Source organism: Salvia hispanica, unplaced genomic scaffold (assembly GCF_023119035.1).
Source record: "Salvia hispanica cultivar TCC Black 2014 unplaced genomic scaffold, UniMelb_Shisp_WGS_1.0 HiC_scaffold_953, whole genome shotgun sequence".
In the NCBI taxonomy this organism is placed as follows: Eukaryota; Viridiplantae; Streptophyta; class Magnoliopsida; order Lamiales; family Lamiaceae; genus Salvia; species Salvia hispanica.
In genome coordinates, this window is record NW_025952747.1 from 57,030 (window position 1) to 83,434 (window position 26,405).

At 35.9% G+C, this 26,405-nt stretch overlaps 2 pseudogenes; both read right to left on the reverse strand.

The window, feature by feature from the left end:
* Positions 1-7,537: 7,537 nt before the first annotated feature.
* LOC125200410 lies at positions 7,538-12,380 on the reverse strand (annotated as a pseudogene).
* A 3,510-nt stretch (positions 12,381-15,890) lies between these two features.
* Positions 15,891-17,178, reverse strand: LOC125200414 (annotated as a pseudogene).
* Positions 17,179-26,405: the final 9,227 nt, after the last annotated feature.

Genomic DNA, 26,405 nt, shown 5'->3' on the forward strand with positions numbered 1-26,405 from the left:
AAAGACAACTACTTGTTTTATATTTCCCAAACAAATGCACAAAATGAATCAGTAGTATAAATTTAACGGACCATAACTCATTCATATCATAACAAAGAAAATAAATTATAAATGCGGTCATAAATAACAACGTTTCATACAAGAACATTTAGTCATTTCATACACACCATTTGTTTCTCGAATAGACTAGCTCACATACATAAATGATAATGATTGAATTCATAAACTCATATTGCTACGTTCACCCGATCATTCTTTGACCCAACAATGCAGCGATAAATATTGATGAGACAACATTGATAGTAGGCACTACCGGCTCATCGTTGTCCTTGCCATACCCGTCATAAATTTGAGTGCTTACGACGTCATCATAGGGATCGACTTCCATATTAGTATGAATGAAATTGTGCGGGAGGAATCAAGCAATTATCAAGCCGGTTGCACGTCAATAGGATAGAAGCTCGACTCTGAAGGATTCCCCATCGCATCTTAAGCACGAAAAAAGAACGCTCGATGACATTCCTCGCTTTAGTATGCTTCAAGTTGAACAATTCTTGGGGATTTTGAGGCGCTTGGGTTCTAGGACCCCACTCCTTCAAATGATAGCGAACGCCTTTATATGGTGTGATGAATCCCTCGCTTTGTGGCATACGCATTGTCGCAAAGGTAATAGCAATCTATGAAATGAGAGCGATGGTTCGGAGAATAATGCAATTAATGACACCGTGTGAACAAAATCAGTTTAACTACACGGTCAAACATAGTACTTATGTGAAATATCAAATGATTTACCTTTGGGAACTTTCAGTCCAAGAGACGGCTTATAGCATCTCGTAATATCATCGAATCACCCCTGATCCCTCCATCCCGGCGAGTACATACACAAAGCGGAGTCGTCGATCACGAACCGCAAGTGTATTTGTCGTTATGTCCTTCCTATTTCGGTACCTAGGGGTGTCCGCAATGGGTACCCGACGTTGATATACTTGTCCATCTAAAGCTCAAGGCACTCAGGTATTTGTTATCAAATTAGTTTAAGACCAAGGTATTTAAAAAACTTAGATAAAGAACATAACATTTGACAAATTTAACTTACCTTAAACCATTTCCATCTTGGATCGATACAATCATCATCAAGCGCTCGGGTTTACTAAAAACACCTCGTGTAAATTAAGGACCCCACGGAGTACAATATGCATATATTTAGACACGGTTGTGAACGCATGAAATCGTGACCAACAATCGTGTCTTTTTGTGGTGGGATAGAATGCACAAAAACATAGCAATTTGTTCTTCAACGTAACAAATTTCGATCTATTAATCCAACTCGGTCAGCAGTCGACATAATCTACCAAATGTGTTTCTATCCATCGAAGATTGTCATGCATGATCTATCACTTACGGACAATCCTATATAAGCTCTTTACATGTGCTAGAATGGACTTAATCGGTTCTTCTAGTGAATCTCTACCACCCGTTTCCTTTTTTTTTGGGTTTTGGTCCAACCATAGTGAGTAGCATGCTTTCGGAGGAGATTTATCCTAAGGTTCTTGTATTTACAGTGACATCCCCAACCCGAAACATGCATCCTTTTACATTATTGCATATTATATTGTCACTTGCATAAGAGGATAGAATTAAATTAAATAAGAAAATAAAGTATAGTTAATTATATTTTTGAGCAAGGTTCTAAAGATTTAATAATATATTTATGTATACATATATGTTAAATATAGGTAAGTATAATTAAATAACTAAGTAAATTAGATCATCTATTAATATATATGCACGAATATCATATAGTACATATGTATATTACCTTTATGCATATATGATTATGTATTTATTAACTAACTGTGAATATTAGATAGTTAGTAGTTTAAAGAAATTTTGTTGTATGCAAGTAGCTACTTTATTTAGAAAATAGTGTAATAATAATAGGGTGATCTCTTTTTTTAACATATAGAGTTGGCCATCAATATATATATATATGTTATACTTTAATATATTAATTGTAATAGGTGTACTTGTAGAAAATACGTGTAAGTTGCCAAATGTATAAGTCATCTTAAAACTATAGTATTAAAAATATAAAAGAAAGACAATGGATAATATCAATCAATTTAGTGGTTCAATAATTTATTTAGCTGACTTAGATATATTATTGTAGTTCTTCATCATATAAAGCTTTTAAGCTTCACATATCATACGAATAGAATAAGAAAGAAAAAAAAAAGGGAAAAACCTATTCTGGTGCTTTGTAGAGGAAGAATTGAAGAGGTGATTAATTTTCCTTGTAAGAATAAGGGCTATAGATCAGAAACTGGCGGATTATCTATCTTTATCAGGTGTGTATAAATCATACTTTTAATTTTCCATGCGTTATGTGGTTAATTGCTATATCTTCTTGACTTAGAGTGAATATTTGAATTATATGATATGAACATGATATAGTTATGTGTTATTTGATATTGATTGTGAAAGATGATATAAATTTGTAATTTGTGCAATAGATATATGTTTTATATTATAAAGGTGTTATTGGATGAAATATGATCAAAATATGAAATTGATCAATTGATCGTTTACACATGGTTTAAATTATTTGAATTTGGATTAAAGGATCGGGAAATCTTGCTGGGTTTTATCAATGGCAATGGACATGGGTCTATACAATGGATGGATATATCAATCTTGGTTTTGGTCATATATTATCATGCATGAGCCCGGGATATATACAATAAATGGCCGGGTCTATATATGTACAATGACAATGAGACATTGGGTGGATATAAGGGAAATTTGGGCGGATGTCGGGCGATTTTCCGAGAAAAAAAAGCTGACATGGCTATGCTATCATTGGAATCTTTTTTAATTTTGTTGATTATTGTTATATATATTGGTTAAAGAATATAATTGATTTTTTAAAATTTGGGGAATTAAGGTAAGATTTATATCTGTTTGAGTTGTGCCCTAAACCTTTTATTTTTTTTCGGGAATAAGATATTAGTGCTTTTTTGATTGCGTGGGTCATAGGAACTACTTTATCGGGGCGGTCCGTTTTGCCCCACCCCTCCATTTTTCATGTAGATAAATGTATAGTAAAAGAGTGGTGAGGGGGTTTTTCGCTTAGAATGTTTGAAATATGTCCCGATAAATTTTGGGTTTTTTGAAATAATATAATATGTGTTTTTTTGTACTTGACGTGTAGATTTTTTTTTTAAATTTTGAATTTATTTATAGTAAGTGCTGTCTGGGGTTAGGTGTCGGTTTCCTCAAGCATAATCAAAATGGTGGTTGTTCCTCAGACTTCCGGTCATCCTTTTGGATTAAAAAACTGTCATAGTAAAGCCAGTAGCATTGCACTTACAAACATGAACCACTTTTAGGCCTAAATGCAAATATACAACATAAATTAATGACATATGTTGTGCATAGATAAAAGGTCGGTACTCTGAATTATTCATATATTGTATGCACAGCCAACAAACCGTAGACATAGTCGGGCTGCCCAATATGAACACCACTTATCAAGCGAAATTGTAAACAAAATTATAAAAAATGATGACGCTAAGTCAGAGCATACCGACTTCAATCGATTGTATACAGAGCAACAAAATATCAATTGGAATAAAGGGAAAAATAAATACAAATTATATCAAATCACATACATCCTATAACCTGCATTTAGAAAGACGAACAACTCTAGCAGACACAGATTTTTATTATGTACATAATCAAAATCAGCGATATCACAAATTGAAAATGGATAGTTTTCAAGTTTTTAAAAACATTATTCCCAATTTTTTCTGCTCAGCCATGGGCCCTATCTTGTATTAAACCTAACCTCAACAGCTGAGACGAGGGGAACCCACAGTTCGATTGAACTTAAAATTAAACGCTGAAGCTTTTCTGCGATTATATTTAGTTAAATCTTCGAATCAAACCACACTGCGAATCGATTTTCGATTATTCAAAAAATTTTTTAAATCGCCAACACAACGAATTTTGTTTGATTTGCATTTTTGGATGCTTGGGTTGGGAGTTTTGTCGGTGAAAATTGGTGGTTGTAATAATGGGGGGGGTAATTACGTCATTTGACTATGGGAGGTACTATCTTTTTTTTGAAGATAAAATTCAAACCAGGGGAACGGTTTAGGGGTTTTCTTATTTTGGAATAATAAACACCAACAAAATCGGGTTGTGGGATTTAGAACCGGGTCTTGGGAAGACAAACATGGCAGTCAAACATAGACATTAAAAAAATCTCCATCTACCCTAACATGAAAAACAAACGAGCCATAACTCGGATCTTCTTTAATTTAAAGACGACATTTGATTTTATAGATAAAATCTTAATAGCAAGATATTGTATAATCCCCCCTGTCATGGAATAAAATTACCGTTTATTTTATTTGAGTTTTAAGAAATGTTAAAAAAAAGTGTGTGAAAGAAAGTTAGTGGAATATGGTTACATTTGTATATATTAGTTTTAAATTGAAATGGGGTGTAATGAGTTAGGTGAAGGTACAAAAACTTTTATTCGCGGATGGTTAAAATAGAGAGCAGGCTATCGGGACGGGGGGAGTATGTAAGTGAAGTGGGTTGGTAGAATGTGGGAGCCTCTTTCCATTTATGTAATTATGACCGGGTTTCCCTTTTCAGACGGGCCCAAAAAATGGAAAAACGGGCTCATATTGGGAGGACGGACGAGTATAAGATTAATTTGTAAAATTATTTAGTAGGAGGGGTTGGCTATGTCTGGGGCGGACACACATGAGAAGATGGGAGGGCTTAAGCCCTCACCAAAATTTTGATTTTCTCTGTTTTCTACTTCAAAATTTTTTTTTAAAATTTTAAAAATTTAAACAAGCCCTCACTAAATTAGTGTCGTAGACGGCTATAGATCATAATTTGAAAGTAAAAAGGGCTGAATTGCATGAAGGAAACAAAATTACAGAGGCAAAATTAGCAAAAATGGTTGCATATCTGTAGGTTGAGGAAGACGGTCGAGAAATATTAGTACTATAATATTTTAATGCTCATCCTAAAATGTGCGAAAATGTTGGCAGCCTAAGAAATGTGTTGTTTGTTTAAAACGCCTTATTTTATTAAATCTTAGAGTAAAGGTTAAAATGGTCCCCGATAAGAGATTATGAAGCAAGCCATGAAAAGTGAAAGCAAAGAAGACTTAAGCTGAGAAAGGAAATATTTTCACTGTTTCATTAATAAACTGTTTATCAAACTCTATACTATATAGATGCGGGGTTATTGGCCAAGATAATAAGCACTTAAAGCGTCAATAGCGATTCTAATCTGAAATTTAACCCACGCAACTTGTTTCCAGTGTGTTTGTGGTCCACACAGGTTGTGAGGTTATCATAGTAGTGCGTCCTTCTTCTTCCGTTCTCGATTTTTTTGTAAACTTTTTTAGCTTTAATTCGTTACAAGATGATGTGGATCGAGGTTGCCACATCTTCATCCGGTATTTTGGGATGAGTCTTTCTCACAACCACTTGTTAAACACAACTATGATGATTTTTACGATTTTGGTCAACATTATCTTTTGAATTATTTGGTCCGCCCATGAAAAACGGGTCATAGTTGGTCCTTTTTAGACGGGGTTTAAAACTAACAATCAACATTGTTTAGTTGATTTTGACCGAATGTATTTTCGATTAGAATTTTTTAATTTTTTAAAAATAATATAGTACTCCCATTATTCTAAAAAACAAATTGAAAGAAGATGATGTCCTTTAAAAAGCGAAAATAAACTTAACCCTAACAAATAATTTTGTAAAGGAGAGGGGGGCCTCCTTCTTCCCCACTCTCGTCGTGATTCTCTCACCTCGTGCGCCGTCGTAGGGTGCGTGCGGCACGTAGAGGCCATCTCCTCCTCACCTTTTTTTCTCCACGGCGAACTCCCCTCTCGGCTTGTTTTCCTCCTTCTCTTTCTAAAATCTCACGCCTTCAAGCCTAAACCCCACCAACGGATATATTTTTTTTTTGGGAATTTGGTTTCTTTTGTGTAAATTGGTTGTAGGTAGCGTGAAAATATGGATGCAATTTAAATTTATTTATGATTAAGTTGAAATTTATAAATCTATCCAAATTGTGTACTCCCAGTTTGTTTTCTCCTTCTATATTGAGAAAAGAGAAATTTTTTTTTTTTGTATTTTTTGCATTTTTTGTAGTTAAAAAATATTTTACATTTAAAATTTTCAGAAAAAAATATTGGGTTATAATTTAGGCTCTAATAAAACATAATTAGTAACTTAATTTGGTAAAAATTACTTCAAAAGTCATTCCCGTTATTTTTAAAAACGTTGCCCCAAAAAGGTAAATTTGGGTTTTTTTTGTGTTAATAAATAATTGAAAGATAATGTTATGGGAAAATTTAAAAAAATTTAAAATGTTGGGGGTTTATTTTGGGCTTTTTTTCTAAATCTATCAATTTTGCAAATAAAAGTATTTTTAACAAATACCCTTTTGGACGAACACTAAATGATATTTTAAAAAAAAATCATCCCCCTAATTTTAATAATTTTACAAGTATTGAACTATTTTTTTGTTTTTAATTTTTTTGTATGATTTTATTTTTTATCTTTTAAAAAATTAAATTGTAAAATAAAAAAATTAGGATTTTAATATCGAGTAAACAGTTTCGATGAACAAACCAAAAAATAAAAAAAAAAAAAAAACATTTTTTTGGGGTCAAAATGGAGTTAGTTAAATCGGGTTTAAAATTATGAGTTTAAATGTTTTTAATAATATAAATTTAATTATGGAATATAATTTTTTAAAAACCCCATAATTATGTTAAATGAAAAAAACCACAACAAATTATTTGAAACCCCTTTAAATTTCTTTATTATGATATATACTGAACAAAAATTTTTGTGTTGCTTTATATTTTTGAAATTCTTATTTTCTAAATACTGTCCCAAAAAAAATTATTTCATCAATGTTTTTTTTTTATTGATATTCATGAAAATAATACCCCCTTTGCATTTTGGTTGAGGCGTTCCTCTTGTACGAAAATTTAAAAAATAAAATTTAGTGAATTAAATAAAATAAAATAAAATAAGAATAAAGTAGGAAAAAGAACAAAGCATAGAAACTTTAATGATAAATATTTATTTTCTGCAATAAAATGGCTCAACTAATTTGAGATAAAAAAAAAGGGGAATACACTGAACTAACGTTGGAAAAAAGAATACGTAAATTAAACAAACAAATCCCTTTTCGTATACTTTACTGGATGGTGACTCATAGTTACAGATGATTTTTAGGTGGTTCGAAGAAAATTTATAAACAGTACGATACAAATTTTTTTATTGAAAATTCATTTTTTATTTTCAGATACTAAGATTTGCACTGCTAAATTTTTTTTACAAAACAGAATCCCTGACACTGATATTATTTTACGCTACAGAGTAGAAACCAGCCACAATGTGGTTTTTTTTGGTCATTTTCTAGTCGTCGAATTCCTCACTTAAAAAATCATAGACAAAGCAAAAAAATGAAGTCCTCACCATTAATCCAAAACTGGCTTCGTATGTTAATTTACTCTGATAAGGAAATACATACTAGTACAAACCACCAGAGAGAGAGAGATAATGTTGCAGTTGTAACACAGTAAACTGCGATTCGTCTAAGAAGTGGAAGGAGAGGCCATTACCGAGAGAATGTCGGTAACAGCAGCCATGGCTGACAGAGCAGCCTTAACAATATCTTGAGCAACCTGGTTAAAGCTATTGATACCTGTAAAATCGAAGGCCAACTCATGTTCATAATATGCACAAAGATAAGCGGGATCACGATTTTGCTTACCTTCTCAAGGTATTCTTGCAGTTCCTTGATGCGTCCCATGTAATCCTGATCTCAACGCAGAGGATCACGGGCCTGGCATCAGCACCAGCGCCTTCGAACTGGGGGGGGCCAGGGTTTCTGTAGATGTCGTCCATCAAGAACTTGGTTGCGTTCTGTCTCAGCAAGCTGCCAAACAAATATCAACCATCCGTGTCATGTTTCTTGTCATGAGTAAGGACTTGAGAGAGGTGAATAAAGAAGCGTACTCGAGGCCTTGCCTTCAAATCAACAGTTGCAGGACGGAGGGCTGGTTGTCCGAGGATCGAAGGGTTATTACCATACCGCTCACGGTCATCATAGCCTGAGAGGTGTGATCAGAACTTTCTTACTACTATATCTTCACAATGTAAGAGCAAATTTTTGGAGGGATGGAGATTGTACAGTGATGGGAGCAGCGCCACACCGCCACTTATTCACGGGGGTTCTTCAAGTTGTTAACAGTTGCCATATAACCATTCAACCCAGCAGCAATTATGTGATAGCCGATATGACCAAGCACCTACAATAACAATATTGCCATATAGTAAGAAAGTATTAAGAAGCATACACTTTGAACCCAACTTTGCGCTATTAAACATCAATTGGGAGACTGGAAGTGTACAAGGAGACCATATCGGGCAGAGAAGCAATCGTCAGAGCCCGTGATTTTGGGCCCTTTAAACAAATTGAAACTATAACACATAAGCATAGTCACAATCAAATTTGGAAGGCAATGATCCACGAGCTTGATAACCGAAGAAATGGCAAATTGCATTGAATTTCTTCCCCTTGTAGGTTCCTTCTTCCTGCAAGAACATGCAGAGAATATCAAATCCATAAAAGCCCTTTTATGTGTCAATTACAAAGACAATGAGTAGAAAATCTCCAAATCCAGTCTTCACACAAACAATAGGAATACTTAAAAGCTTTATAGCATGAAGAAGCAACATTCACTAACAATTCCAAAATTTTGAGTTAGCTTGAGATTTGAATACTGTTGTGAATATAAAACAAAAGCATGCAATTAGTTACCTGCCGTTTGTTCATTTCTATTTCAACAAGATGAGCTAAAAGCTTTTCCGTCTCAATCTGTCTAGGCGAAAGCAAAATCAGTTGATATGCAAACAGTTTGCTTAAAGATAAACATATACATCTCTACTCTATATTTTTTCCGGTACCTGAGAGAGTTTTGCAGAGTCATCTGATTCTGGGTGAAGAAGAAGCTATAACAAAAAATTTAAATTCAGCATAAGCAAAATATGGCAACTATTTCTGCAAAATATACACAAGTACCTGATTCCTAATAAAAGGAGGCAGGAATTCGAACAATGCAGAAGCCCAAGGTGACAGTTGACCAGAAATATTGTCAGCAGAGACACCTTTCCTGAGTAAACCATGAATTTCCTGGAGAAAGGGGCCAAATTATTACAGATGCACAATAACTTCATATCCATATCAACTCAGAATAAGACAAATGTTGTCAATGGCTGATACTTGACAACTTGTTTTTAAAAATCTCAAATCATTTTCTTGAGGACCAAGGGTAAGATCTTGTCATCTATATTTATTTACAAAAGCCACAGCCCAATCTAGTTTACCTGCAACAGAGCATATACTTCCGGAATACTTTCTATGAGCCCCTCGGGCAATAGAACCACACCATGGTATTTATCTGAAAATAAATGTCAGAATTTTAGAAAGGATTAGTTGCTACAAACACTGAAAAACCAACAAAAGCTCTTGATGAACCTTGTTCTGCCCTTGCTTGAACAGCATCGCATAATTTTTGTGATGTCAAAAAGGGAAGCTTAGATGCATCCACCTCTTCAGCAAGAATTACCTGTATTACATTATCAAACCTTTCTAAGAGACAAAGGAATTATACAGCATCTTGAAGTTCATCCTTAAATGAAAATTTCTAATAAAATTGATAATGAAATGTTTTTCAGTAAAAACCATATTGGGATGAGACTGAAGAGTGCACTCTAATGCAACTTGAGATGCCTTTTTTCCCCATGAGTCTTATGAAATAATAATACTGCATGGCAAAGGGAAAAATTTAAAAAAGTTTGTATGCAAATATAAACAGATGTTAAAATATGGACAGTATATTGGAATTTTCAAGTCGACAAGAAAAGGTCCCAAAATTAGTTCAGTCAAAGTAAAGACAAAAAATAATCCCCTGAAGGATCTCTAGCAATAAAATGAAGCATTACATGAAATAAATTGCACCTTTTCTGCGGATATGCATCAGTGCATACATTGCTGATCAGGGGGAATTCACCTAAAAAAGTAAACAAGACTTACAATTTTTTCATTTGCTGATGAGTGAAATTAATTGATTATCCCTTTTTTGTTAAAATTTTATTAAATTTTTGAAGAGAGGTCATCAAGAGTTATCTAGACAGAGGGGTGTCAAAATAATTCAACAAGATCAAAGACAGAGGGGCAAAACAAAGGGCTTGTATGTTAAAAGGAAAAAAAAGGAAAGAATATATAACAAACTACCATTGCAATCATATCAACCAAACTAACACAGGCTTCAGAAATCTGGAATAGAAATCATTACCTTACAAATTTTTCAAAACCTACATTTGTCTCAACAAAATGGTTCTTAAGATCTCCATTTAGAGTAAGGGGAATACCAACAACCTGCAAAGTTTAGCTACGTTCAGAATAGGACAAATAAAGTCAAAATTGAACAATGGGAGTAGAAACTAGGTGCAAAATATAGTTCAGGATGACGAGATCATGAGGCATGATCAAAAAAAAAGAAAAAGAAACAATTACAAGCAAATGCTTGGTGAAGCACAAGTGCCATTATAATTTTGTAAAGCACTTTCTTTCTGCAAATATTTCTGCAAGTCGGGCAGCATCTGTGTTTGATGTCACACCTTCACTGCAAAAAAAAAAAAAAAAGTCAAGAAACTGAATAAAATACACTGGGAAAATTGGGAGAAAAAAAATACCCCCAATAATGACAAAAGCATCCAGCTTTTTAAAATTTTGCATGCATTTAAATGCCGCATTTACTTGTTCTGTTGTTCTAATTTGATCTTTTGTCCGTCCAAGCAAATCATATCCACCTTTACAGTACAATATCAACTAGCATAAGTGATCTGAGTTCAACTAACAAGTCAAATTTCCTAAAGTTTAACTTGCATGTCAGATGTACCTTGGTTTTTGTAGGTTGCAAAAATTCATCACTCATCTCTAAAGTTTTTTTAGCAAATAAACCTTCAGAACCACCTGGAAATTATGCGCAAGGCCAAATATACTACTATTCATTAAAAAAAGGGAACAATGGAGCAAGACTTGAGGAAGGATAAAGACTGTGGCAAACAACTGAAAGATACAAATATTAAGAAATGTATTATGATGACTAACTAGTTGATTGAGCAATCACAATCATAATAACCTAGAAAAATAGAAGCCCCAAAATAAACTAATACCAATAGTAAGGAGTTTTGTATAGGCAAGAGAGTGAATAAGGAAAACAGGAGCACCATAGATCGAAGAAAAAGAATAGACTCCTCACCCAAAAACCAAGCAACACACTTTTTGGGTTGTGGACTTTTAGAGAGTCAAAAGGCCCCAAATTACATTATGTCCTCCAGGAGATTGCCTCCCACAAAACACCACTCCTACCCTGTGACAAGATATACAGAAGTTAAATCAGTGGTAATTAAATTTGACAGAGCAGAAACAAATCTACTTCAACGTAAGTGAAATGCAATCTAAATTCGTTGGAATGGATAACATACCTAACTGCAGGATGATCAGTAATAAATTGAGCATCAGGAACCTTAGCTGTAGCTCTGAGGAAGTGCGCTAAACGTTGACCATAAGTATGAGGAAACGACCTTTTTATGGTGTGAGCACCTGAAGGATCTGCAGCTATGGTTGCATCACCAAACTCTACACCGAACCGTAGTTCCCTGTCCAATGCAATCACATGTTGCAAGGATACATATCGACATCAGACACACAATATCGGTATTCAATACTAGTGTTACCCCATGCTTCGCAAAAGTAACACTTTGTTCTTCCCCCACAAGCTACACTCCTCTACTAGGTTTGTAAACTAATTAACCAAATCATTCATGTTCTGATACAAAATCTTGATATTTAAGTCGATTTCATCACACTCCTAGCATGGATGTGGACCACCTCCAGACTAAAAAGTAAAAATTATTGTATTCTGGATCTGGACCGAGAAAAGGTCAGTCCCTAATTCATATTGCTTAAAAATAAGTAGCACACTGCAACAGCCAAGCCAAAATATAGGATATGAGCTCGTAAACTTCACAATAGAACCTATTCTAGTTCTGAAAAAGTAAATTCAGCTAAAATCAAGTAAGTGGAGTATATAGTGGTACTACTTAGTAGTTAAAGCAACGAAACTAAGCTTGAAATGTTTATGTTGAGAGAGACCTGAAGGCAGGGCGGGAGTTGAGGTTTGTAGAGGGTTCGGAGCTGCTGCAGATCCGAAAGTTCTCTCGCTAATCCATAATCCCCGTCCATTTCTCCTAAACCAGCACACTGCTTTTCTTTTTGCTTAATATCTTCCCGTTTCTATATACCCAAAGGGCAAGCCGGCGAGGGGAATTACCTACCAACCAACTAACTTGTAATAATATTACTATGATTTACTTTATTATCATAAATATTCACTCATTCATTTGAAATTAAGTCTAATCATTTTCATAATTAATTTAAATTTTTAATTATCTCAAAGACAGGTAATATAGTTTTTCATAAATATAGAATTTTTTTGTCATTTTAGAAAATTTCTATAAATCAATTTTTGTCAAAAATATAGATATACTTTAATTTATATTTTTGTGAACAATATTTCGTCAACGACTAAATGTAGTAATACAAGCACGTAGAACAAAGAAAGGAAGTACCGGAAGCAAAGTCCGTTGATCAACGGGGTATTTCTTTTTAGTTCTAGTTTTAAAACTTAAGTTATAAGTCTTCGGGCTTTTTTAAAAATTCGACTTTGCGAAAAAGCGTAAAAGGAAAAATAGATAATTTGATATTTCTTTAATAATTGAAAACAATAACATCTCTTATTATAAACATCTCTTATTTATAATGTTAAATACCTACTATGACGTATTGAAGCGAGCAATCAACATACGGATCAGCTAGCTAGTAGTATTAGTAGTTTATTGACTCGTGTCTCGACAATGTTGGTGTTGATATTGGCTAGAAACATATTCGGTCAAGTTTGTATCGTACTATATAAGTCTAACTAATTGGACTTTATTCCAATATAGTTATCCCTCGTCCCATAAAAATATATCGCTCTCTTTTTCGTAGTCTTCAAAAATATGTGCATTTCATTTTTGGAAAGTTATATTAATTTAATAATGTAGGTCTCATATCATTAATTTTTAATTTTCATAAATATAGAAATTTTTGGTCATTTTAGAAAATTTCTTCTCTCCATCCATGAGATGAGATTCATTTTCAAAATATTTCATTCTATTTGCCTTACTTTACCAAATTTTATACAAAACATATGTACTATAGTACCATTTTAAAAGTTTTAATATTTAGGAAACAAAGTGCTAACAAATACTATAAATAGAAAGTGGAATAAGACATTCAGACAAAAAACTTTGAGCATAAAATCTCTTTTGGATACAGTCCGTCGCAACATACCATCCCACGCTCATTCTCTCCTACAAATATCGTTGTCTTATTAGAACTTTACAAATTTTGTAAAGTACTAGTAGAATAGTAGATTTCAGTAGAATAGAGTTAATATTTTTGCTATGATACGTTTACTCCTATGATTGGCAACACTCCAGATTGACAAAATGGAAAGTAAAAATAAAAACTTGATCACCAACTTAATTTCAATAGGTTGATTTTCAAATTTACAAATAAAATATTTTAAATTTGAAAATACACCATTTCTCTATTTTCAACAATTGTCTCAACATTCTATCTCAAGTCTCTACTCTCGCAAACCCTAATGTCTCCTCCCTCCCTCCATCTCTTCCGGTGGCTACTAGGCCCTTGCAGCCTACTCATGGTCGTGCCACTGATGTATGGACTTACTACGCTGACCATCTCAAGCTCACTGCTAAATAAGTAGATATGGTTCTCGACCACTCCAGGATGTAGTTCATCATCAATGATGACACTATCTCTACTATTTGTCCCTAGTAGTTGTCACAAACTCTATCCTTCCTTCAAATTTGGAAGGAAATCGATTGTCTATAGCCTTCTCCCTTCACCGCGCCACTGGCCTTCCTCCCACGAGCACGTGCAAGAAGGTGGCATCAGTACGACTGTTTCTCTTTCGCCTGTGACCGTGAGGTATCCTAGCTGCAGCCGACCTCCTTTACCTGCAAGGCCACCGCCGACCCTATGCCACTGTCATCATTCACAGTTCACCTTGTTTAATTGTAGACATCATTGTCGTCTATGTAGTAAGATTTCTATGTCAAACATACTCTAAATTAGCTTTTGTAAGACATAGTAAACCAAAGATTTCATTAGAAGACCGGGACGGTATAGATATACTCATATTGTGATATCCGAAGCATAGTAATAATATAAACTAAGTAATATAGATGCAAAGAATCAATACAGCATATTAATGGTTATATGAGCTAATAATCCCCAATCATAATCCCACAAAAAGGAAATACAATGGCATGTTTAGTGTCTAACTAGATAAACTACAAAATATAACACCAAAGACATGTCATGAAACTGGCTACTATAGCAACACAATTTTCATTCCTTTGCAGCCAAGAAGTTATCTGATGTGATTCGCTTTCGACAGCAAGAATGCTAATAACTACACAAGTTAATCTAGCAATCATAATCCCACAGTAAAATAAAACATAACCCTATATTATTGCGCACAGGTACTGTTTAATTTTAGATAAACCAACAAGACATAGCAATGCGAAAAGAAAACACATACCATGAGCAAAGAGAGCAGAAGAATGTATGAACACAGTTGCCCAATTACTATCACTACATGTAATGAGAAAAGAAGACTTAAACACAAAAACTTAAACGCTTCTTTTACTAATTCAACATGGATATGGCTGTGCACCAAGCTAATAAATGAATGTGGCACATCTCTAATATATAGGACAAATTGGATTGCTCTTTCAGTATCAAGCCTCCAACCAGAAACGGCTAGTTGGTGAAGACATAAAGAGCCATATCGAACAATCGTTAAATGTTGCAGGTGATGCGAAGACTAAACTGCATGATTTAGATACTTGTCCTTTCCTTGTGCACAATCTATATCAATTTATTACTTTTCAAAGGTATAAAAATAGGATAAATGAATCGGCATGCAGCACATATAGACATGCAGCCTGGATAGATAGGTTAACACAACAATCCTCGTTATATCCATAAAGAGCAATACACATAACAGAAGTTTTGTAGAGCGTTGATTACTTGACTTCATTGAAAGTTGAAACCATAGATGCTAGGCCTAAAATGGAACAGTTACTGTTGAAAGATGTGCTAAAACAAAACAAAACACAAGCACACACGCACATACACACAAGAAAATCCTAATAGAGTACTACTATATTATGAGTAATAACACGTGGCACTGAAATTAGGTAAGAAATGGAGAACACACGGATTACAGATTGTTCAGCCAGAGCTCACATCAAAGTATCTGTAATATACAAGGAAAAGTGCACCCATTTCAGAGTAAGTTGGTGAATCAATAAGCTCGTAAGAATAACTAAACTTGATTTAATGCAAAAAATCATGATTAAACTACTGCATACTCTATATCTTTGTTCACCACATGATCACAAAGCTCAGCAGGCCAGGCTACGCATTACAGGATTTCTAGCAAATGGAGTTTTCACCACACTATCAGATGTTTCATAGGGAATTCTTAAAATTTTCTAATTAAGTATCCTGCACGGGCACAAGAAGAAATAAGAACTTGAATATGGAAGATATCTGTTGTGATTAGCATATAAGGAGTTAAGGACTTGAAATTTGGATAACCAATAATAACCAGGAGAACGAGCTAGAGTCATGAATGAGGAACATCACATTAAGATCTCACGAAAACAACCACCAATACCAGGTACCAAAGTGTGATGAGATTCAGTCTTGATAAACTAGAATGCTAACGGTCATACAATCTGATCCCCCAATCATAATCCCACAGAAAAAAAGAAACATAATTCTAGGTTATAGTTGCATGTATACTGTCGAACTAATCAAACTACCAAGACATGGCAACACGAAAATATAGTGCGCAATACCAAAAGAGAGTATAAACAAATACAACAAACCCAACAGCATCACTGCCCCTTCTCCTCCCTCTCCCGATTCCACTGCTCAATTCTAGCTCTACGCTCCTCGCTCCCTTCCCTCACTGGACTCCTGCTCCTCCTCGGACTCCCTCCATGCCTCCTCCTCTCCTCCCATGCCTCCCACCATGCCTGTCATCTCCACCACCCTCCTCCCACTACCACGGTGGTGATCCCTCCTATCATAATCCCTCTCTCTTTCCCTGTTCCTGTCTTTCTCCCTCTCACGCTTAGGGGGACTCGCACTCCTGCTTCGGCTCCTAGTTCCCCAAAACTTGCCATGGCGAGTACCATACAGCTTCCTCCTCAGCTCCCTACCGATCATCTTAACATGCATAAAATTGCAGTAGCCGCCACGGTTACAGCTGTTCTCTTCATACTGCCGGCACGTGGCCTCGCGAAAATCAGTGACCGGCGAGAAATCGGCAATAATCGGACGGCCAGAGTAGAACCTGCCCTGCAAGGCGTTGAGAGCAGCAGCCGCCTGGTCCTCCTCCTTGAACAGGACGTAGACATTTCCAATCATGTGGTCGGCGAGGTTGTCGCAGACATTGAGGCTCTCGATTTCGCCGAATTTGCTGAGCTCCTCGTATATGTCCTCGTAGAAATCCTCGAAATGCTCCTGGATCTTGTCGGGGTCGATCGGCTGGCCCTGGGCGTCGACGCCGGGGGTTATCATGTCGGGGCGCTGGTACATGTTGGACAGCAGCAGCGTCGGAGAAATGGTGGGGCGGTTGTGGAGGCGGGAGCACCGGTCGCCGTGGCGGCAGGCGCCGATTTTGAAGTAGAACGGGCAGTTGACGCGGTCTTTCTCGGTGCCGAAAATGGAGGCCAAGTGCTCCGCCATTATTGTGCGGATCGAATAGCTCGATAGACGAATTGGAGAGCGGATTGATGGAGATCGATTGAAACCGAGCGGAGAATGATTGAATTTGTTAGGGTTTGAGAAAGATTGAAGAAACCCTAGACATCTGATTTGAGTGGGAATATAGAATTAAAAATTGAAAGATTGCATTTTGTAGAAATGTAAGTATTGAGCTGTACCTGCTGGTAACAAAATTGAAAATAAAATACTTGAGCTGTACTCATCCTTCAATTTTTATGTTTTATAACGTTTAATTTAATTATTGGATATCTGAACACTACCTAAATATATTCTTTAAGATTATTTGTATTTAACTGAATTATAAATTAGGTTTACCAATTTAATATTTGTCTGAAATCAAAATTAAAAAGAAAATTTTATTGTAAAATTGTGATAAGTATAAATCCTGAATTAATTCCAAGCTAGGTCTTCGAAATATACTATGCTTATTAATTTATATAGTGCATCATGACACCGTATTTATCACTAGTTCGTCTTAATATATTTATTGTAAAATAAATTATTTTAAACTAATTCTACTTTACTCTTTTATAATTTATTATGAACACGTCATACTTATAAATATATTATTTTCAATTATTTCAATATTTAGAAATATGATTTAGAAATATGATTAATACAAATTTCAATATTTAGAAATATGATTACATCCCATGATATTTTGAGTAAAGGTTAAAATTAGTCTAAGCGTATCTTTCATTTATGATTTTGGTGATAGCTTTATCTTTTGAATTATTACATCACGAGCATTTATTAGGATCACGATCAGTCATACACTCAGTTACTTGTACATTAAGGTCAACGATATTAACCCGATTTTGACCAAATTAAGTATTAAGTATGATTACTTATCATATATTCTAATTTATTTATTCCAAAAGGATTCTCAGCTTCCCCATCCTCAGTTGTCAAAGCGATTGAGAACACCCGCCCCTAAATTATTCTCTAATCCGCCTCGAGTTATCGCGAGAATCGAAACGTCTATTTGAATCTCACTTTGTAGCTAAGCGATGAAGTCGCGAAAGGTCGTGGAGATCATCTTGAGGCGAGAAAGGAACCGATTCTGCTCGGATTCGGGCGGAGGGGTGTCCGAGGGAGTTGCGAGGAAGGTAGAGCAGAGAATTTGAGAGGGATGGGATTTTCAGAAATGTAAGTGTTATTTCAATGGTTAAGGGTTTCGAGTGGAGGAGGTTGGGAGGGATTTTAGAGAGCGGGGTTAGGAGTGGAGGGTGTGATTCACTTGGATTTTACGTGGTTTTAGAGGGCGGTTTTACTTGGTTTTGATCATATTGTGTACTTTGAGACATGGTTATAGCTACTTTTTATGATATTGATATTTGTGTGAATAATGTGTAGAAAAAAAGGTTGAAAATGAGCTTAAATGGCGAAAGGAAGCATCTAGGATGAAAAAGGATGAAATTGTCGTACGTAGGTGGCGGATCGCCGCTCGCTAAGACGACCTAGCGACTCGCGGGACATCAGCCCGGAGATCACCGTAAGCATCGCGACCCGCCGAGTTCGGCCGACAATCTAGAGAAGAAATCAGAACCTTTAATTTATATCAATGCATGGGACGCTCCTACCCTTACACACGCCTCTACTCCAAAAGACCAGTTTTCCACCTAGGAAGAAGAGAAGAGCAGCGGAGGACGAGTATTCATCGCAAGATTGAAGACGAGGCCTCAATCCACCCAATCTAATTCTAGGAGTTCATATTTTAGTTTTATTTTTGTTGAACAATGTTTTGAATATTTCTCGACTTTTGTGATGAACATGAGTAAGCTAAATCCTCAGTAGAGTTCACGGGGGAGATACTGATAATTCTTATGTTTAATTGATTTCCTTTTTATATGCCTTGGCTCATGTAGTTATTTTGACTTCTCTTGTGCTTATACATTTATTTGGTGATCGCTATAAATGCGTGGATTTTACTCAATCTTGAGGAGATGGGGAGTTTAATTTGAAGAAGAGAAGTTGATGTTTTTGGCATATAATCGAGATATTTGAGCCTTTGGATGAAGCTAAGTATCTTAGGAGCTTTTAGGAGTTGTTGTCTTAATTCTAGGAAGGACACTTCGGTTCTAGGTAACAATCTACAAATTATATGCTTGGGGGAAGATATAGTTTTACTATAGTGATAGCTTAATAACCCTGAGACCTATGTTGGCATAGTTTGGAAATTAGTTGAGCATATGATAATTGTTATCGATCCGTAGGATTCTACCTCCCATTCTTGATCTACATCCGTTACTCTTCTCTTGCTTTTATTTTCCTAAGTTGTTTTTATTTTCTTTAATTATTGTTTATATTTTACTTTCAAGTAGATTTAAAAAACAGAACTTTTCAATTCATCTTGATAAAAGTTGAAGTTGATTAGTGGTACATAAGTGGACACTCGATTGTCTCTAGTGGATACGATACTATTGCTTACTATTTGCTACATTAGCCCTGTGTACTTGCGGCTATATTTGTGTTAAAAATAAGTTGAGTAAGGGTGATTCTTGATTTGGGTGATCAGAAATGGCGGTGGAGCGATCGATGGTGGTGGTAGTGATGGGAGGGATTTGATCCATACATTTATTGATATAACCCATTTTATTTTATTTTCTTTTCAATATTATTTGTTATATTAGTAAAATAATTAAGGATATAATTAGGGAGTAAGTAATCATACTACTTAACAACTTAATTTGGTTAAAAGCGGGTTTAATAGTTGAGATTAAATATAGACGAAGCATTAGTGTAGGACCGATTGCGATCGAGTTGAAATGTTTAGGATGCAATAATTCAAAGATAAAGTTTAGGACCAAAATCGTCAAATGGGCATATGTTAGACCAATTTTGGCCTTTACTCTACTTTTAAAGTCCTGAAACTAGGGGTTGTTTAGTTTCCATGTTGGGTTTATCATGGATTAGTGCAAACATAGGTTTGTGAGACTTAATGGCCCATATCGATATAATGGTGTCTTGGGCCGATCGTGTTTAGTCCAATGACTTATTAATTCGGGGCCCCAAGTGTTTGGCCGGTTGGTGTGCACTTCTCTCAGAAGCTTTTGGATTGCTCAGCGTTGCAACTCACGCGGATCACCGAGCTACACCGTTGGATGTTGAGTGTGTTAGTTGTGTGAGAGATATCCGAGGTCTCTCTACTTTCTCTCGATTCCACCTAGACTCTCTCTCTCTTCAGCTTCTCTTCTCTGGCGATTTCTAGGGTTTCACTTCTTTAGTGCGAGATCTTCTCTTTGAGTGTTTCTGCAGTGAAGCCTTTAGTGTTTCGACCAGTGAAATCACTTTGCGAGGCTACCCATTCGGTTGCCTTGCGAAGTCAGCTAGATCTAACTCGTTTGTTGGATCTGCAAGGCTGAAGCGATTCGTAGTGTTCTTGTGAGGATACGTGAGTTCGTGAGTTCGTGAGTTTAGAGACTTTCTCTTGGTGAAAAGGTGGTTGTGCGTGTTAAGACGGTGACGTTGGTAGCAATCGGTGAGATCTTGGTAGATCTCGATTCGAACGGTTTCACTACGCTCCTTTGGATAAATCTTGTGATTGAGGAGGTCTAGCGCGGACATAGTCACATTGTGACTGAGCCATATCCGCAAATCTTTGATTTCTTTGTCTCCTTATCTGTTTGATTTAGACTCTTTGAGTCTTGTGTGTGATCTTACGTTCTATCTTAGTGTGCGGAGTTCTCTATTGGTGATAGCTTGAATTCAGTTGGTTGAGAGTCTTGAACTAGTAGGGTTCCGATTAGGGTTTGCTATACGTAATAGATAGATAGTCGGTGTTCTTCGGTTACTTGTAATCTTTGTCTTGGCTTGTTCTTCTCGAGATTAGCCATCTCGGTGTTGACCTAATACAAAGAGGTCCGATAATAAGTGAATCCCAGTGATCGATCCTACAAGGTTGATAGATAAAAAATTGCACATGACAACTATTTGGACGAGGTGTTTGGTTTGTATTACTTTTTTATTATCTGGTGTTTGGTTACATAGAGTCGAGGATCCTTTTTTAAAATGACTAAGTTATCCTTAGGGTTTGGTGATATTTCCATCTATACCCTCATTGTGAACAAAACCCCAACTTATCTCTCTTAGCGCATGCATCAAAATTTCTCATTTACAATTGTAGAAGAAAATGCAATCCAACCAAAGTGGTGACCATCTCCTTTAGATTATCTCTCCGGTTGAAGCTCGGTCTCAGAATTTACTAGGTTGTCGATTGAACCCATTCTTAGTTTTCATTTTTCATATTATATTTGCTACAACTCATGTGTGGTTCTGCCATGACTTTTATTCGAACATGTCCGGTGATAAGTTTCGTTTATGTTCTAGGATTTGAGTTCTTTGTCCATTAATTTTCATTATTCCTTTTTGTAGTGATATCAATATAAATTTGTCACTGACATCCCGAGAATAATATTTTGATTTCTTCGCTAGTTTATACCCATGTGAACTTATTGACATGTTTCTTACATCAACCTATATCTGCGAGTTGATTAAGGTGATCTTTCCGTTTATTTTTGTTTCGTTGTTATTATGTTTGCATGTATGAATGCCACTACGCACAAGGTCATGTCTCATTTTCGTCGAACAATGCCCAGATGGAAGTTTGAGCCGGGGCAATCGCATAAGTTGCGACATAGAAACTATGCTTTTATTTTATTAGGACATGTGGTGAACCTTAAACGAAACTTATGCATCACTTTTGTGTAGGTGCATTCCGATTGGAGGCTGGCATCGGAGGGTAGATAGATCATGCGGAGCTGGTCGGATAAGGAAGAGCTTGCACTTATAGCAGCGATGAAGGAGTTAGTTGGGATGGTTGGAAATCGACAATGGCTTTAGAGGTGGCTATCGAACAAAGTGGAGGAATACCTCTACATGATTTTCCTACCATGGATTTGAGGGCCAACCCTCATATTCGATCTAAGATAACGCTTGGAAGAAGACTAAAATGGCCTCTGTATTATTTACGAAGTGGGCGGGTCGGGTTTAATGTCCACAATGACTACAAAATTATTACGCAATGATGAACGGTGAGATCATATCATCAATGTCGGTTTGGATTTCATCTTAAATTTTTGTAATTACATGATGTATAGTTCATAGTAATGCTTACAACTCTTGTTCACATGGAGATAGTAGTCTCAAAGGCATGAGGACTAAAGCATGTCCCTATTTGGAAGTGGAAGGTGATATTTGGAAAGGATAGGGCCGGTGGTGAACTTGCAGAGGATATGGAAGAGGCGGGGAGATCGCGTGGAGTATCATAGGCGATGATGCTTAGACATGGCTACAATAGTGACTATATAATGTCACATTTGATGAGAACTCTCCCAAAATTCCAATTGGTTACAACGAAAGCAATTGACCATGGTGAGGACGGTCATACACGAGTGCATTTGTGCCGACCTCCATTCCCAAACGAGCTCTCGAAACGAAAAAATTCGACGACGGCGATGGACTACTTCGAGTTTGCTGAGAAACTCCATGCTGAGACAAACTCTCGTCTAGATAATTTGTCACTAGGATGCTACAAGATTGACATTGGTAAACAAGGCGGCGGTGTTTGAGTAGCTCGGTGGCATTTAAGGCTCTCCAATCGAGATAGGTATGATTTGTGCGACATAATTGGCAAAGAGAATACTAGGTTGGAGATCTTCATGGGTATACCACCGAGAAAGAAGGCGAGGATATGTGTACCGCGTTCTTGAGAAGGAGAATATGATGTGAAATCCATTCATTTGGAAATGATTGAGTAACATGGGATTGAGTAACATCAAACTAATTAATATGTTTGTTTTTGTGGGCATTTTGTGTAGGAATGGACATCTAAGGTTGTTTTTGGCTTTTTTATGAATTTATCCGACTTCAAACTCTTTCACTTTATGTCAGTTAGTTATATGTTAAGGTTCCTGCAGTTATATTTATGTCGAAACACTTAGTTTTGTACACCATTATTCAAAGCCTTTATTTTGATCATAATTTTGCTCTTTCTGTGATCATATTGTAAAGCTTATCATGGAACAATGTTTTCATTTGATGATTTTCTTTCTTGGGAACACATACAAAATTTCAAAATAAAATGAACTTTCAAACTCCTTTCGTTGCTAATAGTTTTTGTGAAACATCTTTTCTTTAAATAGCAAAGCCGTTTGTAAAACATCTTTTCTTTAACATATGGAATCTAATTACAATAGCAAAAACCATTCGTCAAATTACATGAATATTTTAAATGAAGATGATCGAGATCAGATCATGTAACAACAATAAGATATTTATGTGTGCTATAGATTTTTTATTCTTATTTGACTTATGGATTCTAATTATAATAATGAAAAATTGTGAATGTTATCTAATTGAATTTTTTTCCAAGTAAAAGCAAAGTTTTTAAAATGGTACGAGCATACACACTCGAACATTGCCACTTTAAATTCAACACAAAATATAGTTCATAACCTGACTACAATTTTGTTTTATAACTCGAACATACGAGTTTCACTTCAATATTCAACACAAAATATGGTTCATAAACTTGTGGATATAAGCTCTACGACAGGAGATATACCAACCTAGAACATAGATAAAACAAATACATAGAAACAACTAAAACAAGAACACGAAAATGCATAGCCACACAAATATACCACTCTAGTCGATTGTCATGCCTCCTACTTATTCTATGCCCGCCACCACATCGGAGGGCTATACAACGCGAGAAGCTACTATTAGGGGAAGATAATTGGAGGGATGCTTTTGGTAGTGGCGAGACGACTGAGCTGTGTTTATGTCGGCGAACTAATTCACCACCGGGGCTCACTTCGTAGAAGTGATCAACCTTTCATTGCTTGATTGCATGTCCACGAGATGTCATCTTCATCAAATAACTTATGTCGAGCGGAGGGTGACATGCACGTTGAGTTTCTCCATCATGGGTGGTGAGGGGAGAGTCGAGATATGTTGATCACGGTATGACCCTTCACTTCTTTCATCTTATTGAACCCGAAATATCATCGTCAACTCATTGTATACCGATTCACTTTGCCGGTAATAAGCGGTGACTATGGGTTCATCTATTCCGACAATATTAGAACAAATATTAGTAATTGTCATGCGAATGAGAACAAATGATTATAATAACAAAATTTGAGGTTACCTTCATGAGAGGCTCCAAGTGATGATCAACTACCACCATCGAGTTTTCATCAGAGTTCCATAGAGTACCTTGCACGTCAAGGACGGTATTGAACGTTGTGTACCGAAGTTCTAGAAAATGCAGTCGATCATACAATTCCTCCCAGTTGAATGCATAGCCAAGCTCCTCCTCAATGAAAACTTGTGCCTCCACAAAGAAATAGCGTGGGAAAACGGTGCCGTCCCACCCGTGTTTCTTTTTCACCTCATCAACGTCGAACTAGAGTGGAGTCAAGTGTTGGAGTCCACTTTGCGTGTAAAGGAATGAACTTTGGTGAGGGATGGGGAGAACCATGTTTAGGTAAATAAGCAAAAGACTAAAGCTATGGAGTTGTGTTGTTCGATTGCAAGGAGTGATCCCTTTTATTGACATTGTTTATAGGGTTATTAATAATGTGTCTTGAAGGCCAACTACCAATGAGATAGGGATGATTACTTTTAATAAGTGCTCGTAACTATTTACTAGGATTTGGTTGTTGTGGCAATTATAATTGACAAGATATATGTACAATTTGGCTCTATTGTGCCGTTTGAACTCTAAAAAAATCCATGACATAAATGTGATGTGGAATTTGTAAATTGGAAGATTTATTGCATTGCATAACACTCCTCCGTTTCCAAAAGAAATGCATCGTCTAACTTTGACAGGCAAAGTATGGTTCTTCTCTGTCTATGATAGATATTTGATCAATTTCAATGGCTTTAACTTCAACACCTCAAATAATACTTCATCCAGTCCCTTAAGAATATGCACACCTTAAGCCGTCACCCAAAGTGCATATTCTTTGGGGACCGAGGATTAGTAATTTTTCATTTTTAGTACTAGTATTTTTGTTAAATAAATCTAACATTGTTTAGTAAAATTTAATAGTACTCCATGTATAAAAACGGATATATATCCAATTAACTTTTCTTAATCGTATTTGTTTGTAAGCTTCTTAAATTCTAATACAATTTTTATTTGAGTTGGCAATGACATATATCTCTTTTATTCACCTTTCACATTCTATTTTATTGGTAGTAGTGGTGCATGATATATACTAGAAATCCAGTGTTCAAGAGATATTCAAGAGTGAATGGGGTGAAAATTTCACTAATTTTACTGTTTCCTCGTCCTCGGTATTTTGCAATGGAGATGTACTTACTATATTTTAGGATGTACATACGAGAACAGATTTTTCATAATCTCATCAATCTTGAAATATAATCGTAGTAAATTTTCCCAAAGTAATCAACTAATCAAGTGGTTCTTCACATTGAATCACAAAAGGATAAAAGTTTTGAAGACCATCGAAAGCAAGCAACAACCAATATCGGACATAGACATAAGCATTACAGATCTTATCATAGGAATTACAATAGGCTTCCCCACAATTACACCCAATAGAAACAATACGATCCCCATAAAGGCCCCAGGTGGTTGACATTTCCTAGACACTTGTAGAAGTCGACCAACATGATTCACAATTTTCCCACTTTACACTGCATCGTCCTCCAACCCAAATGGAAATTATGCATTGTTCCCACACCATTAGCCTAATCATAAGAGGAATAAGAATAACATATCATATTTATTTGTGCAAACACAATGCAAATAATCCAAGTAATGGGATTGTCAATAAGCACTAACATGTAACCACATAGAATTGCCATCTACTCGCATTTGTGTCCACACTAGTTGAAGGTTCAACGTTCCCAAACATCAACATCGGTTGTCCTCCTCCAAGGGATGGTATCGGGTATAAACGTCGAGCTCACGTTCGATAGGGTCATCGGTCATCTCTGCTCGGATGAAATTATGGAGAAGGATCGGCCATAATTAGTCGGATTTGGATCTTAATTGGTAAAATGATGCCTTTGAAGATTCCCCATCGCATTTTTAAAGCAAGCAAGGGCACGTCAATTACGTTGCGTGCCTTCGTATGTCTTAAATTAAACAACTCAATAGCATTTTGGGGCGTTGTGACCCAGCCCACTCCTTGAGATGGTAGCACCCTTGTATGGGTGTCAAAAACCTCCTTTAGCATACCGTTGTCGCACAAATAATAATTGCGGGAATTTCGAAAGTAATTTCCATTTTATTGAGCTACATTTAAAAAAATTGAAATCTAATGAAATATATTTTTGATGCGAAGTGCGGCCCTAACCTT